This window comes from Panthera onca, chromosome A2, assembly GCF_046562875.1.
Source record: "Panthera onca isolate mPanOnc1 chromosome A2, mPanOnc1 haplotype 2, whole genome shotgun sequence".
Classification (NCBI taxonomy): domain Eukaryota; kingdom Metazoa; phylum Chordata; class Mammalia; order Carnivora; family Felidae; genus Panthera; species Panthera onca.
Genome location: NC_138340.1, coordinates 124913632 through 124933108, shown reverse-complemented (window position 1 = coordinate 124933108; position 19477 = coordinate 124913632). Strand labels below are relative to the sequence as shown.

General features: G+C 42.5%; 1 long non-coding RNA gene across 6 annotated transcripts in view; it reads right to left on the bottom strand.

The window, feature by feature from the left end:
* Window positions 1-562: 562 nt before the first annotated feature.
* Window positions 563-19477, bottom strand: part of LOC132679372 (uncharacterized) — a 58271-nt gene continuing 39356 nt past the window's right edge. For 5 of the 6 annotated variants that reach the window (XR_009610120.3, XR_009610115.3, XR_009610117.3 and 2 more), the window contains 3 exons: window positions 10774-10950; window positions 5669-6062; window positions 563-3945 (listed from right to left, as the gene is read on the bottom strand). This is a non-coding gene — a long non-coding RNA (uncharacterized LOC132679372). The remainder of the gene's footprint in view (window positions 3946-5668; window positions 6063-10773; window positions 10951-19477) is intronic. The other variant, XR_013553075.2, reaches the window with a different exon arrangement.

Genomic DNA, 19477 nt, shown 5'->3' with positions numbered 1-19477 from the left:
GACATATTGATGAAACAAATCAGATGCAGATGATTCATGCATAATCAGAATTCTCTGGTTTTATTTATAAAATTTATCAGGCTACTGGCATTAGAAGCCTGTTTACAGTGTGCTAGGGCCCCTTCTCATGCTCTCTCCATGTGTGGGATAGAAGTAACAGGGGCCAAGCTCACCTGCTAACTCATGTTCTTGGCACATTCTCTGGACCCCAAGGTGCTGTGATTATACTTAGAGGTGGTGGTAGCTCCTAATACTACAATTCCTCCCCTGTACCCCTTTTTCCACCCCAGGCTGGGCAAAAGCAGCAAAAGGGGCCCATCTGTGTTCATAACCAACCAATCAGAATTGACTCAGGGGGACAGCCAATTTGGTTTAGTCCCTTGAGGGATAAAGAGGAAAGAGCACATCTCTACACCTGGGATATTTTCGGAATTTGTTTTTCTCCCAAATTACGTTTGTAGGCAAGGGGAAGGCAGAGAAAATAGGGAAATATATGGTTTGACTAGAACCCAGGAATCCAGAGTTCTTGGGTGACAGGCACTGGAGCAAAGATGCTTCTCACCTCCAAACATGCATACACATATCATGTATCTGTTTATATTTATTAAGGGCCTGAGAGAAGTCCCCAGGGAGAAGTAAAGAAAAAAAAAGGTCAGGAACCCTATGAACGCATGGAGACCTACATGGTAAATTATAGGGAGAGGAATAAGAAAGTGGGGATGGCCAGTTCTAGCAGAATCCAGGAGGGGAGCTGGCCCATGGCAACCCTGGGAGAGAAGATACCGTAAGAAAAAGGGAGATTTATACTTTGTCCCATAGGTAGCACAATTGTCTGAGCAATGGGCTGGATTGGGGATCTAGATATGACATGCGGCCAGGCAGGTGCTGGAACTTATCCAATGCCAGCTTCCCTGGCTACCTGAGTGACTGCGGTACCTGGCTCTGTGTAGGTGAATAAAATGTATGACAATACTGGGCACTTGGGCAACTTCTCAGTGGGACCCAACTTGTATGAGAATAAAAAATGAGGAACCTTTGTCCTTTGCACTTGGAGAGGGAGGATCATTCTCTCACAGCACCATGGGAATTGAAATGATAGCAATGAATTTCCTTAATAATGTGTCCCAAGATGCCATGGCAGGTGGCGAATGGAGGTGAATAAGAACTGAGACCAGAGACAGACAGCAGTAGCCTCTCCTGCAGAATCCTGTTCAGAGGGACAAACCCCAGCTCCTGGCACAGAGATGTGAGCATCAAACATAGGGAAGCAGGCCTGGGGACTCTTAAAATATCTGGGAGGGGGGCGCCTGGGTGACTCAGTTGGGTAAGCGTCCGACTTCAGCTCAAGTCATGATCTCACAGTCCGTGAGTTCAAGCCCCGCATCAGGCTCTGTGCTGATGGCTCAGAGCCTGGAGCCTGCTTCAGATTCTGTGTCTCCCTTTCTCTCTCTGCCCCTCCCCTGCTCATGCTCTGTCTCAAAAATAAATAAAACCTTAAAAAATTAAAAAAATATATCTGGGAGGGAGAAATCTGTAAACAATTGCAAGACGAGTAGGTGGTTAGGAGAATCAAGAACACCTTATTTAATGTTATGAATACATTCTGTCATTTAAACCCAGGTTGGTGAAGCAAGACACATGCCAGTCACACTACAGAGATCAATGATCCCAACCTGTCTCCCCAAGTGATGTTGCAATTTGCATCATCAAATATATGTTCCCCAGGTTGAAAACTACCTCCAGCCCATGTCCTTAATATTTCCTTCAGATTATAATTGTAAAAACGTTGTAATGGGGAATAAGCATGAAAAACAGTGGGGAAATGAGAGAAGTTTGTGTGAGAATTATGCCAGATTAAAGATGGCAATAAACCTTTGTCTCTTTTCCCACCAAGTGGTGAGATCTGTTGAACCACTCCTTGACTTCACTGACCAAAACTGGACAGCCAAACTAATGCTACGTCAGTTCTGGAGCTAGCCTTGAAGAAAAGGCTAAAACTGCTTTCTAAGTCTTCAGAAGGTGAGTGGGCATGTATAAAACTCAACTACCCTACTGGAGAAATCTCCTAGAGGGCCCCGAAGCTACAGAGAGGCAGAGGTGAGCTAAGCTTTCAAGACACCCTCACCAAAACCCTTGCTGTGTGACTGAAGTCTCTTGACCCTTCCCGACCAGACCAGCTGAATATCACTGGAGCAGCCCCGTCATGACCATGTGAAACAAAAGAACAGCCCAGCAGAATTTTGACTGAATTCTTGACCCATGAAATTGTGAGCTGTAATATGAAGGGTTGTTGTCTTAAAGCCTACTAAGTTTGGGGAATTGTTACATAGCAATAATAACTAGCAAAGTAGTATAGGCTTCACATTCCACCTAGTTTACCCAAGTCTACCGAAGACCCTCCTCTTGCCCCCTGGGTTTTTCCTATGTGAATGCTCATTGTGTAGATTCTCCTGAAAGATAGAAGCTCCATTTCTTGGAGAATGCTATAGGGATGTCACCAGGAAGCCCAGGAACGGCTCCTTCAGTGGTAGACAAGGAAGGCCCTTAGTGGGGCTGCTTTACTGCCTTTCTCTTCTTAGAATGTTCCCTGAGATCTACTCAGTCTGCACTCACCATCTTCATATAGGAAGGTCCAACCTTGGTTTCTCAATGAGCAGCCCCTCATTTCGTAGCCTGTCTTAGTCAATTAGAAGAGATGAATCTATCGGATGAGACTGAACAGGTGAATCCCAAAAGCCTCAAGTGTCTGGATTGTTTTTGATGCCTATTATATCACTTTTTGCTCTGCTGAAAATAGCTAATATCTATGTAGGTCACTTTCTTACTCGTAAATTGGAAATAATAACATCTACCTTCCCAGTATCTCAGGATTATTGTGAGATTCAAATAAGATGATGTGGGTGGAAGCTCTTTGTAAACTTGAAAATGTTGTGCACTTGCAATTTGTTACCGTCATTATCATTACTATTCAGGAATTAGTAAATTATAGATAGTGTTGGGACATGTGGGCTTAGCATTGTGTGATCTTAAGCAATCCAGTTAACATCTCAGCAATTTTCTCATCCCTAAAATGAGTGTTTACTAAATAATATCTAAGGATCTTTCCAGCTCTCAAATACTATGGCGGTGATTTTTAAGAGCCCTTGTTCGGCACAGGCAAAGTTATGCAGGGTATTCAAAGACAAAGGTGAGCCTTTCCTCACTGACTAAAAATCTGTAATGTAGTTGTTAAGATCAATCAGGCTTAGAAAACAAATAATAATTCAAATGAACCTTTTTTTCTTATTTATTTATTTAGAGAGAGAGAGAGAGAGAAAGAGGGAGAGAGAGTGTGTGTGTGTGTGTATGTGTGTGTGTGTGTGTGTGAGCGAGCATGGGGGGGGTCCAGAGAGAGAGGGAGAAAGAAAGAATCCCAAGCAGGCCCCACACTGTCAGTATAGAGCCAGATGCAGGACTCAAACTTAGCAGGAACTCGGAGCAGGAACCCTGAGATCATGACCTGAGCCAAAATCAAGAGTTGGACACTCAACCCACTGAGCCACCCAGGTGCCCTTCAAGTGAACCTTTTAAATAAAGATTCCCCAGAATGTGAAAGTCCTTGATGGGAAATTTGCCAGCTACTAGAGCATAATGTGACAATATTTGCTATTTACCCATCCAGACGCACTCTCTGCTCTGGCAGGCTGACTTGTATGGACCACATCAATGTGCTCCCTTGCTTCATGGCATCTGATTGGGTTCTGCTAGTCTAGTGGCCCACCAAGAGATGGAAGGAGAGAAAAGCAAGAAGTCAAGGTATTTATTACCTCTGCTTCCTCTCTATGGGGTCATCTGGAGATGTCTGTTCCATTGGCCCAAGGGCACAGTGTCTCTCAAGTCTGCCCTCTCCACACGACACTATCCTTCCAAGTTATGTAGACTGCTCTCTGCCCTTGCCTCTTTGCCCTGGGGATGAAAACAGTTCATCTGTAACTAACCCTGGAAGACTTCACAATCCATTTATTGGGGTAGGCAGCCTCCAAGATGGTTCCCAGGGATTCTGTTTCCCAGTAATCACACCCTTGTATAATCCCCTCTTCTTAAATGTGGGCTGGATTTATTGACTCACTTCTACCAGAATACACAGGAGAGCTAAGATGACACTTTTGAGATGAAGTTATGAAAAGGCTATGAATTCTATCTTGGCCATTCTCACTTGAATCACATGCCTGGGGGAAGCCAACTGTTATGCCCCAGAACAGCCTTATGGCGTCACGACATGGAAGCAAGGCCTGTCCACAACTATGTGAGTTTGAAAGGAACCTGTTTGTCCCCAGTCAAGTTTTCAGATGAGACCACAGTACTAGCTAATAGCTTGACTGTAATCTCACAAGAGACCTTGAGCCACAGATAACTACCTAAACTGTGCCTGAGTTCCTGACCACAGAAACTATGAGGTAATAAATACTTGTTTTGAGCTTCTAGCTTGGGAGGCAATTTGTTATGCAGCAATAAATAACTAATGCACCTTGTAATTTCCCAACATACCGGCTATACCTTTGTAAACAGTCCTTTAATTGTCTTCTTCAAATTATCCTGATTTGACTATGCCAGATGTTTCCTGCTGGGATCATAAATAGAAATAATATTTCCAGGCAAATAAATAAATTAAATACTCTTTTCAGGTTTATTTCCCCTAAGACATGAAAAGAATAGATCATGTTTGAATATAGAAATTTCCCTGAGTCTTTGAGGCTTCTAGATCCCTTGAGAGAATTTGGATTTCTTTTCCAAGGGTGGTAGGTGGGGAAATTTGTGTTTTTAAGGATTTCAAAGAAAAGTAGCTCCTTAGCATTAAGATGAGCAAAGGAGATTACAACTTCTTTTCCATCCAGTCTAACAGACTTTGGACTAAATGGCTAGTGAGGGGGTGGGTTCTTCAAGGACTGGGCACTTGGTGTCCCAGACTTGGCTTCCTAAATAAGAGGAATGAGAATGTTCTTAATGGAAACCCATCCTCCTGCGTGGGACCTCACAAGCCTTGGCAGTCAGCCGAGAGACAATGAAAAGTCAGAGGGACAGTGGCAGTATATGGTGGTGACAGTGATAACAAACAGGGATCTTTAATTCTTGGGTTTGGAAGTCAGACTGCCAAACCCCTCCCCTCATCTCCTGAACCCTCTCCAGTGACACCGTGGACTACATAAGGTTTCGAGTTTTGTGTTCTTGACAGTCCAGGGAAGGCAGAAGTGAAGATCAAATCACTTCTTAGTTAAGGACACTTTCACAAAAAGTAACATTACTTGCACTTTGAAAACTGGGAAATAATTACTAACCTATTATAAAGAAAATAAATGTGATTACTGTAGAAAGTTAAATAGCGGAAGAAACTTCCCAGGTGCCTCCACCCAGGGAGGCTAAGCCTGAAATGTTATGGAAACACCAGGAGCATGACTCTTAGCAAACCTCACAGGGCAATCACATCCATTACATCAGCACATTTCTGTGTGTGGTCCAAGGCTAGGCTTTGAGTCAACTGCTCATCAAGAGGCTTAGTACATACTTGACAAATAAATGAATAAACAGAGGGAGGAATATATCTCCCAGGGCCGGACTGATATGTAAAACCACAGGGTCAGAGTATTAATTTAACATATACATATATATTTATGTATATACACACACATACATATTACAGAAGTAGGAACCCAAAGTTGTGAAAAGATTATTCTCTTCTGCAGATATTTTATATATGCCAAGATTGATAATTGTCCAGTGGCTTGGGGAGTACAAGAGTAGAAAAATACTGTTCAAATGAGCCAACTGTTTAGTGATCTCAGTTGAGAGAGCTCAGCACTTCTTTCTTTCTTTTTACAATGCTGGCCTTGACAATGGAATCAGAATATAATAAATCCTGCCTCTTGCTGGGTAGTGCTGGACTGGTCACTGCTCACATGTTCTCCACGCTTCTCCCTTTTCTACACTTCCATGGCTCACTTCTCCCCTCTATGATTGAGTCTTTCTTTCTTTAGAGATATTCACATCCGCATTCCATTATCCGCAATTCTGGAATACCAAAATCTCTGAAAAACAAAAGGTGTAGGAAGTTTAGGGAGAATATGACCTGAAATAACATGAAGCTATTTATAATCTTCATTTATGTTCCTAGTGTGAGACTCATACTTCCATTACACAAATATTGAAAATGTTCATGGTGCATTATGCTAAGGGTATTATATAACATGTGGTGTCTGTCTTGTATCACAAAAAACAATCTGAATTCTGAAGCAAATCCTGCCCCTAGGGTTTCAGATTTATTATAGCCTAATCTTCCAAGCTTGGGAAATATTTTGTTTCCTTAAGATGACTTTGCACTTAGCTGCTTTGATCCTTTATGTGTTGGTTTTGAGGTCTAACTCCCAGAGAATCATTTTTCTTCCCTTGTTTATCAGTTTCAGAGAACCCTTCGCTGTAACCCTTGTGAATTGACAATCATGGGCCTGTAATAGATCCGTGCAGAAGGAGAGATGGGGTGCTAGTAAGGAGGAGAACGAGGGGAAAGAACATCCTGAGGACTAGCTGAGATTTCAAGAATGAAGTCTGTTCTTGGATAAAGGGACACCAGGGTTCCAGGCAGAGATAACCACCCAGAGGCATGGAGAAGCACAGGATGCCTGGAGAACTGGGGGCAGCTGACTTATTGTTGGGGCTGGGAGGAGATGACAAGTGGCTGTGTGACACCTGCCTTGGGAGGGTGGAGGAAAGTAATTCAAGGGTTTCTCACAGCAGACAGAGTCCTAATCCAGAAAGCCAAGCAGTCAGCAGCATGAAGAGAATAGATTAGAGGAGGTTGTGGAAGGAGCAGTGGCCAGGAAAGACTCTTGTATAGATCTAGGAGACAGTCTCAGAACTAAGGCCGTGGGGTGCAGAATGGAAAAAAGAGAAAGTTTAGAACATAGAATCAAAGGCTGTAATGTTCCATATCATGGTGGTGGTGGTGGGGGGGGGAGTTAAATCAAAATAGTTGACTGATGCTGGTGGCGCAAAGTTCACTAAGAAGAAAGTCAAGTTTGGACAGTCTTAACAGCTGATTGCTCCTTACTTTGAAATGAGAAAAACTGGATTTTATCAGAGTGGCGAGAACCAACACACTCTGATGGGCAGTGCATGGAATCTGAGGTTGGTTGACCTGGGTTCTCATCATAACCTGGAGCAAAAAATTCTCTAAACCTTAGTTTCTTTACCTGAAATGCAGGGACAGTATCATCATCGTGACAGAATTTGTGGGAGAATGCATACAGTAAGTAAATGAGGTTATGCACGTAAAAATTTCTGCCATGTACAAAGTGTACAAATGACTACTAATTACCTCTGAATGAGGAAAGTTGGAGCAGAGAGGTTGAGGGTCTCCCCAAGGTTACAGAGCAGTGACAGACTAGGATTCTGATGAAACAGCTCTGTTCCCTCCCCAGTACTTCTGGAAAGAAGGCATTGTGGGCTTGGCCCAATATTATATAGAAGACAGAGAGAATATGCACTGCCTTATCCCCACTCTTCTGTTTTCTCTTAACATTATTTACCATTAGTAGTTCATTTCTTTGTCTTATGTAAGCTTTTGTGAACATGAGTCTTAAGTATAGAATTGACCACCAACCTTTAAATGTCAAAGAAATTTGGCAGAGGGACATACAATTAAAAGTCTGCTTGATGGGATAAACAGATGCATTTCATTCAGGGTGGTTTTTGTCTCATTTTCCTTAGGTAGTTAACTTGCTACAGACACTGAGAGGCAATTACTTGATTCAATAAATGGTTCCCACTCCAAGTTGTGGATGGCTATGTGTACAATTTACTTATTTTGGAGTTGGCCAGAAAATCCTAGTTTATGTCTCTAATTGGTTTCAGCTGTTTTGCGTGCCCTGTCAAGCTCATGGTACGTCCAGCGCATTTTTTTGTCAGTGTCAGGGCTCAAAAAATGGCTGACCCCAAGTCACTGCTGATGGCCTCACCCTGTCATTGACCAGCTGGATCTAAAAGGCCGTTGTGTATTTGGCAAGCTGGTGTTCACTCTTTCACGCCTACAGAAAAGGCAATCTCATGATGTGAATGTTGGGCAAGCAGGGGTTACAATTCCGCTCTAACTACTTATTGTATTATCTTATCGATCTCTTAAAGATTGCTGACTTAACCTTCTGCAGTGTTAAAGATCTCACTTTGGAAATGTATAAAGAGGTCGGCTAGCTGGCACATAGTAGGTACTCAGTTAATTTGATGTTTCTTGCCTCAGACAGACGGAATGTAAGTGTTTCGGTTGTAAGGGCCCTAGAACTTTTACTCTGTTCCAATCCTCTTTCCCATCCCCCTCTGGGATCTTCTTCACATCCTCCTTCATTCTCAAGAACTAAGACTAGACTATTGTTCCTTCTCTGTAGGAGCAGAGCATAGCCTACATATGGCTCCCGATAGCCCTCTATGTCTAATAATGAACTGGAACCAGGACATTCTTAAGAACGAGTTCTGAAACCCCATATAATCCTCCTTGGATCATATTTTCGTACAAGTCATTCGTTTGGCTAAATTTATACTGAGACCACTTAGACAAAACATCTACTGATTGATTGATTTTGTTTCATTTGAAACCTAAAACAGGTCCGTACATTTGGTTCATATACTTGTTTTATACTTTTGGTATAAACACAAAGTAGCAGGGTTACTAGGCTGTGAGTTCCTTGTGTTAGGAACTCTCCTACCTAGCTTTGCACATACTATCTTAGCACAGGACTTAGCGTGAGTAGGTATGTAGGGAACATCTCTGATTTGTCTTATCTGACACTTTCCCTGTCCTCTGGCCGCATGGATGCAAGTGTGAGCGAGTGGAGCTCACAATTACCACTCACAAATGATATTTGGGGAAGCAGACATCTTGTAAAACAACCCTGACTGATGAGACCAGCAGCTAGCACACAAAAGCTTTCCCCTTGCTTATCTAGACCAATGATTCTGCGATACGTTTTATAGGTTTTCCCAAGGACTCATGCTATGAAGTGACCGGTCGTCCATTGGGTGGCCAACTTCTGATGCAGGCTTGTGTGAGATTTCCCTCCTTCCCCCGTCCCTTCCTCATCCCTTGCAATCAAATTCTCAGATAAAACTACTCATCCATCATAAACCTTCACCTCGGATTCTGCTTTGGGGAAGACCATGCTAAGACAGGCATTATTTAACGTATATTTTCTCAATCCAATTATTTGTGTTATTGCTAAAGTACAGTAAAAATTAGAACTTCAACAAGTAATGTAAGTTTCATTGCCTGTTGAGGGTCGCCGTGTCAGTTTATAGCTTTTAAAATAAGAACTTTCCGTAGTAAAATGTTTATAGCCTGGGAAACATTTATTGCTGGCCAGCAATGGTCTGGTGATCAGAGCCAGTGAAATAGTGATTTGTGTCACATGTTTCTGGAAAACAAATTGAAGTCATTCTCTAAGCCAGATCCCAGTTTCAAGAAAAATTATATGGTATCATATACAAGTCCTGGTGGGGACATTATGACTTTCAAAGGCCATGCATTTTATTAAATGTATAACATGCCTATGTGAACTATTAATAGTGCTATTGACACATTCCAAATGTTGAGAAAAAAAAAGAAGAGGAAGACGATGGAAGCCTGTGGAGTGATATATTGTGGTTCCACTATCAAGTGGCAGTTTCTTTTGCTGAATCAAGTTCAAAATCAGAACACTTCTCTGCCTAGCAAGCAAACTAAGCCATTTCCAAGTGGCTATTAATAACTTGAGCAGTGGAGGAGGAGAAAAACAGGTCAAAATGTCATCTTGAGGCATCGTGGTTATCAATTGTTTAGGATCCTCTAGGGCAGAGTTTGTCACCCCCAACAATATTGATATTCTTGGCTGGATAATTTTTTGTTGTGAGGAGCCGTCCTGTGCACTGTATAGGATGCTTGCAGCATCTCTGGCCTTGGCTTACTAGATGCCAGTAGTGTCACCCACACCCAAGTTGTGACAACCAAAAATGTTTATCGACATCGTCCCCTGTGGGACAAAATCATCCCCAGCTGAGAACCATCAGCTTAGGGCAATGCAGATGCTGATTGGCTGGTGTGATGGAATGCCTTACAACCCAGAACAGAGCACTCAAAATCTTTGAAGAAGTTCTTCTGAGACAGTTTGGGACAATGAAATGATCAAACCAAAGTTTACCTATACCCAGCATTGTGGAGTAGGCAAAGATGAGTAGCCTAAAACAGTGATTCCCCAACTTTGGCAGTGACTGAGTCACCTGGAGAGCGTAGTAAAAGAGATTCCTGGGCCCCACCCCCAGGGAACATAATTCAGTAAGTCTCATATCTTGATGAACTTGATTCAGTGAGTCTAATAATTTGTGTTTCTCACATGTCCCAAGCAATGTTGCACGTCTGTAAACTACCCTTTAAATAGCCTTGGGCTAAAAGTTAGAAGATCTTGACTTTGGGCAATTCACTTATACCATGGAATATCCCATTTCCAGTAGAATAGGATAGATATGCAGACATAGAAGCAGTAAAGGGAAGAGGGAACAGGATAATAATGTATAAAGAAGACACTGGGGCAACTAGGGAGGTCAAGACATATTCGTGTTGAAAGCGATGCCATGTAGAGTCTCCCACTAGATGTGAACTTGTGAACTTCATGTCTTATTCATCTCTAATATGGTAGCAGACACATAGTAGGTGCTTACTTCAGATATTTCAGTTATGGTGCTTGCACCCAAGAACACTCTTCAGCTAAAACAGCTCACCTGTACCATCCTGCTGAATGCACAGTCCGTTCTGAACATGAGATCTTCTCCACATCTTCCATTGCTGAGCAGACTAAAAGTGGTGCATATGACCAACAGCAGTGAACTCATTGGGTAGTCAGCATATTGAGGAGGCAGGAGCTGGGCCAATCGGGTTATCTCCTTTAGGAGTATGAACTTTAAAAAAAAATGAACCCAGTAAATGCCATCAGTATGGGAGCTAAATCTATTGTTCCTAAAAAACTGCAAGTCCAGACAACATGTAAGAAAAAGATACAAGGAGGCAGAACAATGAGTGATCCGCTTACATACATATATATTCACATGGAAATGGAGATAGGCTAGGCGGTTGTCCATAGATTCTCCATATCTTTACTTGGGAAACTCTTTTTTGTTTTTCCCATCATGACTCAAACATGCCCCAGGGAAGCAGTCTCCCACTCAGTCTAAGTTCCTCAACCCCCACAAGCCATTCTCCATCATAGTCTTCCTTTGTAATTTCTTCTGAGACTTATCACTGCTGTGGTGGTTAATGTTTTGTGTCAACTTGACTGGGCTAAGGGATGCTCAGATAGCTGGTAAAACATTACTTTGGGGTGCGTCTGTAATAGTGTTTCCAGAAGAGGTTAACATTTGAGTTGGTATGCTGAGTAAAGAAGATGGCCCTCACCAGTGTGAGTGGACATCATCCAACTCACTAAGGGCCTGAATACAAGGGCGTACTCATGGATAAACCCCTGAGGGTGGGTAATGGGTTTATAGGTGTTCATATATATACTAAATCCATTTCTATTAACTGAGTCCCCACTTATGTGCACCATATGGGTAGGAAAATGACCCAAACTATTCCAATCACAGTCCCCAATTCCTCTGTTGCACCAGTACTTGGACCAAGGGATGATCACGTGTGATGATTAGTTTTATGTGTCAACTTGACTAGCCTATGGTACTCAGTTATTAAATTGTATGTTAAATCTATATGTAGCTATAAAGGTATTTTGTAGACATGATGGATATCTAAAATCAGCTGACTTTAAGTAAAGGAGATTATAATGTAGGTGGGCCTCATTGAATCAGTCAAATCAGCCTTTAGAGCAAAACCCGGGGTTTTCCAAAGAAGAAATCCTCTCCCAACACTGCAATATTAACTCTTGCTTAAATTTCCAGTCTGCCAGCCTGCCCTACAAATCTTAGACTCGTCAGTACCCACAGTTGGGTGAGCCAATTCCTTAAAATAAAACTCTGGAGATACATGCACACACACACACACACACACACATGTATATGCATCCTGCTTGTTCTGTCTCTCTGAAGAACTATGACTAAGCTGCATCAATCAGCATCCTTCTCCAGGATTTTTAAAATCTCCTTTCGCCTCTGATGGCAAATCTTCAAGGATGTGGTAGAGCCCTGAGCAAACGCTCTAGGTAGGATCGTTCGGTTTGAAAACAATGAAACCCACACGGAGGGATGCAGAGGCCAGAGGTGGAGACTGAGATTCCTGGCAGACAGAGAGCATCGGAGCCCTGTTCCATGGGTTTCTGAGGTCAGCTGTAATCCCTTTCTTTCTGTAATTGGGTTGTGTGGGCAGCAAACCTTCTGGCTTAAGCTGGTTTGAAATGAGATTCTGTCACTTTCAAGCAAGTTTTTGTATTGGCAGGAAGTCAACGTTGGTTCCGGTTCTGTTTTTTTTTCTGCACGAGTCTCTTGAAACCTCTTGGTAGGAGGATCTTAAGTCTTTGCAGGTCATGAGGAGTGAGTGATGACTACACTTGTCCTGATATCCCATGCAGATAGACGATACAGGCACAAAGAAACATTGTTTTCATGCCTAAGCAAATCTCCGGATAAATTTATACTTCAACCTTACCTCCTTGTGATGCACTTTTCCATTTTCAATTTCTCTGCCTAACCAAGTCATGTTCATATTGGATGACCCCCCACTACTGTCACAGCTGATTGGAGCAAGGCTCAACCTCTTACCCAGAGAGGTATGTACCAGCTGGCCAGTGGCCAATCACTTACGAGGTCTGGCTCAGAAAGATGGGCTGGGTGAGTCAGATTCCATTCTTAGGAATTTAGATATAGACAATTTTGAACCTGAGACATAGGGCTAGATGGTAAATGAAACTTCATGATGTTGAGTTGGGGGCACAGCAATTCAAAATACGGTATGTAACACACAAGAAAGAAGAGCAGGGGAAGAAGATGCCAGTTGGTAGAGAGAGAAGCATTTAGCAGATGTGCAGGGAGAAGCAGGTGCCGTGCAGTTGAGTGAGTTCCAGCCCTATTCTCATGAGGTGCAATGATGCTGAGCTTCCTGCCAAGTAAAATAAAGCTTTCTTTATCTGAGTTATTCTGAGATTACCCTCCGTCCCTTACAACCAAACAAGGCCACCTGGAACATGTTCACTGTGATTGGAAAGTGCTTATCACGGGAAGAGCCCCAGACTGCAACACTTTAACTGGAAACAGAACAGGAAATGCTTTTTAGATGGCAAGGCTTCTTAGTAAGAAACATCAACTTGCAAAATGTAAATTCCAATTCATCTGTTAACATTTACAGAGAACAAACATCACTCAGAGACCTTATTTCTTAATTAAATGAATTTATCCCTCTGTGAATACAGAACTGGTATTTTAGATAAATATAATATCTATGTATGTTATTATATAGTCCGTAAATTTCATTTTTGTGGGAGGAGGAAACTTGGGGAGGCAATGAGTATGAGTACAACCTTGATAGTGGTGATAGCTTCCAAGGTGTATACTTACCTAAAACCCATCAAATTTTCTGCAGTAAATATGTATGGCTTTTTATATGTCATAAAGTGGTTAAACAATCTCAAATTTGCTATTGTACATTTTTAAAAGGAAAAAAAGAACAGAAATAACCCCATTTTATTTATTTGTTTGTTTGTTTAAGATCTCCTTTTTTAAAAAGTAAGTTGTACGCCCAACGTGGGGCTTGAACTAATGATTCTGTGATCAAGACTTGCATGCTCTACCGACTATCAAGTGCCCCAATATTCCCATTTTTAAATGACAATAAAATTTAGAGGACAACAGAGATTGATACCCAACTATAACCAGATCTTTTAAAAGAAGAAAAACCAATGTGGCAAAAAAGGCAAAAATTGTCCTAGTCTTAGAGGAAAGTGAAAAGAATGTTGAAACATACTGAGAAAGTTAAAGAAAGTCATGCAAACCCTATAACAGCTTGTGCTGTCATTTTTTCCTTAAATGAAGAATGCCAGTTACAATGTCAGCCCAGAGACATAATCTGGGACTAATCAGAAATCAGCATTAATCTGCACAGCTTGGGAATGGCCTTCTCAACAGTTGCTCAGTATGTGAATGTCCATTTGTGCAAGATGAATGAGTGCAGGGGCCATAATAAGGCCATGGCATTTGGTTATGATGATGGCCTCTGACGACCTAAGCAATCAATAAATTATAATTGAATTCAACTGACAGCAGGCAGTGTGTGACACAATTCATTCCTGCCATCTCATTCTAAATTCAAGCCTAGAACTGTGAATGCAGGAGCTGGAAAGCAGGAGTGAGGAATACCCTCCCCCCCTTCAGCTTCTCTTGTGGTTTCTAATCTGGAGGTCTTAAGGATCAGAGGTTTACAAAATTGCCACTAGATACTAATCTTCCCAGTGGACAGGTTTTCCTAGATGTTAGTAAGGATCAAGATTGGTAGTCAGCAAAAATTTTCCATGCATTCATTGGCTTCTTCTATAAACATTTTCTTGTTACTGAGCTGTGTGTGGGGAATTGCTACGCAGAGACTCATAGTCTCACGAAGGAGCGATCACATACAGATAATCTAGGACAACGGGCCGTAGCATTAGAAGTATGCTCACAGGGAATTTTCTACGTCAATTCCTAAGAGGGAATTTTCTACGTCAATTCCTAAGAGGGATTGTCAAAAACAACCTAAATGGGTCAAGGAAGGCTTCCCAAATTTGACGGGTAGTACCTAAGCCAAGTCTTAAGAATGAGCAGGCATTAGCCAGGCAAAGGGGGTGTGAGACATGCCAGGTTCAGGTACTAAATGAGTCAAGTGACAGAGGTAAGAGGTGGCATGTGCACACAAGAAAAAGTCATACCGCCTTTCAAAAGGCACAAGAGTGCTGGCTTGAAGTTAACGTCCAGGGTCAATTACCATTTTAAAAACTGAGCACCTAATATGTACTTGTGAATTGCTAGGGTTTCAAAATCGGATGAGGCATGAAGCTCACCCTCCATGATTCAGCAAGCTTATAAGTATAATTCTGTAGCAAAATAAATTAACATAAAATATAAAAGGCACCATCACAGAGATATGAAGAAGGGTCTGTGGAAGCCCCAAAGAAGAGGTGAAAACTAAGATTGGTACTGGTTGTTTAAGGAGATGACTTTTGACCTGGGTCTTGGCAAGTGAAGAATTTCTCAGGAGAAGTCCTGAATTCCAGGCACAGTGAAACTGGAAGACTCATTTTCTTGAAGGAGATAAAAAAGTGTGGAGCAGTGGATTCTTCAGGGGAGGCTTAGGGATCTTAGCAGAACCACAAACTGACCCTTCAAAGACAACAAGGGAATTTGTATTGAAGTTATGTTTCCATAACACTACTTGCATGTGGATTTTATTTTGTGTGGCTTTCATAAAGGTGCAAATGGAGATTATGGGGGCAGTAAAATCTGCTCTATTCCCTCTCCATGACTTGGCTCACCGCAGAACTAGAGTACTCTAGAGTTCTGGAAGCATCCTCCCCCAAGATAGATAATTAGGGTACATGCCACTAAGGATCCTGGTCCCACATCCCCTCATCTGATATCACCACTGTTCCTGCTTCACCTTCCACGAAAAAGGTCTTGATAATAAATCCCTACTTAGATGGTAAGTTAAGAGCAGTAGGAACTAAATCCTAAATCCAACGATTTTCTTTTTCAAAGGACCCCAGGAAGTCAAGATGTTGTCATCACTCATGGAGTGCCAGTGCAGGGCATGCTGGGACACCTAAGGGTTTGTCTGGGCAACTTGCAACAAAGAGAGGAAATATGTGTATTTGTGGGCCAGCCAGGAAACCTGATAGGACTGGGACTTGTCCAGTGTCTGAAAATTTTGATGAGCTCAAGTATGACCCAGGAAATTCCTATTTGTGAGAAGAATCCTGTGCAGTGGGTGGTATAAGGCACAGAAAAGAGTCAGGCAGATAGCCAGATTGTGGTTCCAGGTATTCCTCCTACTTACAAGGCAGCAGTTTGTGAAAGAGGTGATGGGCTGCGGCAACTAGTCCTCAAGGAGAGGAAGGGGTTATGGAGAGCCACAGCAACATGGGGACCTTGCATACTTCTCTCTAAATTGTGGGACACGGTGCTAGTCTAAGTAGAGATCAAGAGTGCTTGTTAGAGAAACTGAGGCACAAGCCACATCCTGAGACATAGACTGGCATAGGGCAAGGAGAGAAGAGAAATTGGGATGATACATATTAGTGACTTCAGGTATGCCCAGAGCCTGCCCATGCAAAACAGATCTCAGAGTTGACAGACTTCATGAACTTGTAGGCTGGAAGCTCTAACAGGATTTCTGTTCTGATTAGGACTATCTTTAGGGATAAGTGGGCCTGAGTCTGGGCATGCCCTGGTGGGAGTGGGCATATCCTGGAAGGGCTAGAAAGAGTCAGAGTAAAGGAGCAATGGTCTCAGACTACTAGCGAGGTACAACTATGCAAGAACAGCAGCAAGCAGGCCTGTCTCGGGAACAACCACTGCCTGGTAAACGGACTCTCTGAGGCACCAGGCAGGAATGTCTGGGGACATGGCACAGGAACACACAAGAAGGAAAAGTGCTAGGGTTGAACTACCATACGCACACAGATTCCTTAATTCCTTCTTAGTGATTCAGAGTGGATTTTCCAGCCTATAGATTAGTCACAGCCATTGTTTCTTCCTCTTTTGCTGCTTTTTTGCTCAGCCTCTGGGTACCGTTGCTTATCCAAATCACAAATGAAGGGAAAGAAGAGGTGAAATATTCTGAAATAGTTTGCATTTTCTATAAAGGTTGGAACAAAGAAGGGATGCTAATCCATATCTGAAATGACTTTTTTCTGGCATTGAACACACAAGCAGAATCACCCCATGAATGGCCCAAGGGTTCATGACTTATGAACGGTCATCGGCACTAGCATATCGGGTCAATCGTTGGGGACCCATGTGAGCAACTGGTGGGACTGAAATGCACTGAAGTGTTTGGTGTTGCCTGTTTTTGTGCAGCAAATCATCCCAAAACTTAGTGGCTTCAAACAACAGTAATTATTTATTATCTTACGGTTTCTATTTGTCAGGAACTCAGGAGCAGCTTGGCTTGGGAATTCTGGCTCAGAGTCCCTTTTAAAGTTGTAGTCAGAGGTCAGCTAGGACTGCAGTCACCTGAAGCCTTGAGGAAGGCTGGACAATCTGCTTCCTCCAGGGTGGCCCACCCTCATGGCTGACAAGTTGGTGCTGGCTGTTAGTGAGAAACCTTACTTCCTTCCCTCATGGCCCTCTCCACAGAGTTCTTACAATATGGCGACTGACTTCTCCCAGAATGAGCAATCCAAAAGACCGAGGTGGAAGACACAATGTCTTTTACAACTAGACTTGTCAGTCACATGCCATTACATCTATAGTAGTCTACTAGCCATATAGTCCAGCCTTGCTCTGGTGTGGGAGGGGACTACACAAGGGCATGAATCATCTCCCCAAGGAGTTGAGGATCATTGGAAGCTGGCTACCACAATTTCTGAGTATCCCATAACCTGTTACCTCCTGACCATACCTCTGATGTTGCACGTTCCCTTCGCCTAGAATTTTCTGCTGCTCTTTCTTCATGTTCAAGGGCCAGCACTGTTTCCTTTCTCTAAAAAAGCATTGCCCACACTCGCAGAGAGCCCTTCACACATACATCTATTTTAGAGCTTGTCTCTCTGTGGACCTGTGTGTCGGCTGATGGCAGATTAAGTACACTTGGGACTGGCATAGACCTGGCACTCAGTAATGCTGGATGAATGGATGAAGGAATGACATCACATCACATCAAAGGGCATCTGTGGTCTATAATTCTCAGTTGCCTCCTGACACTTCAGGGTAGCCCTTGATTGTCATTACAAACCAAATTCTCCCACATGGATAGTTGAGGGGAGTAGGAAGCACATGGCATGACTTGGCTCCATGCAGACTTTGCTACTTACAAGTTTCTTAATTGTAACATTCCAAGAGAGGCATGTGATCATAAAATTCAAAAGCTACCCAAATATTAGCTATTCTTAGATATTCTTAGCCTTGTCTCACCAAATGTTGTCAAGTAAGCCAAATAAGTAAGAGAAATTGTAAAGCAAGAAAACATCAACGAAATAAAGGAGTGGGGGTGGGGGCATGGCCACGAGACAAAAACACTCAAATGAAGTAGGGGTACCAAAGGCGGGGTACCAAAATTACCAAATTTGAAACAAATTATTTTCAACTTCGTTATTGTTCTTCAAACTATGCTTTATTCAATTAATTCATGAGGGGATCATAATGAATCTGCAACTTAAGAATTGCTTTTTAGATTTTTTTTTTCCCTCACAGTGTATGGTAATTTGGGTAGAACCTTGACGACAGTTTCCTGTTTAAACTCTCTAAGTGAAAAGGCCTTACTCAGCAAACAGTTGACAAAAATAAGTTTCAAGGTAATGAGACATGCTTGGGGGAAAACAAAGCAGAGAATTGACTGCGGCTGGGCCCAGCACCTGAGGACAGAGCAGCACTCAGTGACACTCGAACCAGAGTGCCCTGGTTCTCCACCTAGGTGCCGTCTTGGTAGTCAATCCATCGAACCCTGTGCTGAGATTCCTGCTCTTGGGGACTCTGGCTTTCCTAACCTGACAATGCCTGTGGAGTCATGATACAGAAAATCGCTTTAATGCAGGAGCAGCCACACTGAACTCCTTGGGCAAACTTCTTAGTGTCATGGAGCCTCAATTTCCCTATCTGTAAAATGTAGATAATGCTATCTACTCCATAGGGTTGGCTACAGTAAACACTATCGATTTATTAACTATACCTAAAAAGGCAGCTCATTCAGTTGAGCATCCGATTTCGGCTCAGATCATGATCTCATGGTTTGTGAATTTGAGCCCCATGTCAGGCTCTGCGCTGACAGCGTGGAGCGTGCTTGGGATTCTCTTTCTCTCCTTCTCTCTCTGCCCCTCACTCTGCTCATGTTCTCTCTCTAAACAAACAAACAAACAAACAAACAAACATTTATAAATAAATAAACAAACAAACATAAATAAACTTAAAAAGACATACCCTTAACACTCCATGCCTTCCCTTTCTCTTCCTAGCTCACCATTCCCTCTCTCCTAACTCTGCTCTCCTACCTCGACTTCCTTACACTTGGATAGCATTTTCTAGTAATTATTTCCTTTAGGGAGCTTTTCCTGGTTCCCCCCCGCCCCTTTTCATGAACAAGTTTGCTGTGCTACAATAATATTCTTAGCGCTATATATGAACATTCATGGTATAGGACTGTAGTTGCCTGTTCACTTAGCTGTATTTACCCATTAAAATATAGAGTCCAGAGGGCACAAATTACGCCAAACTTGCCCATCATTGGATTTCCAGCAGGGAACCTAGAACATGATCTATTTTAGGAACTCAATGAATGTGAAAAGAGGAAAAAACAAAAGCA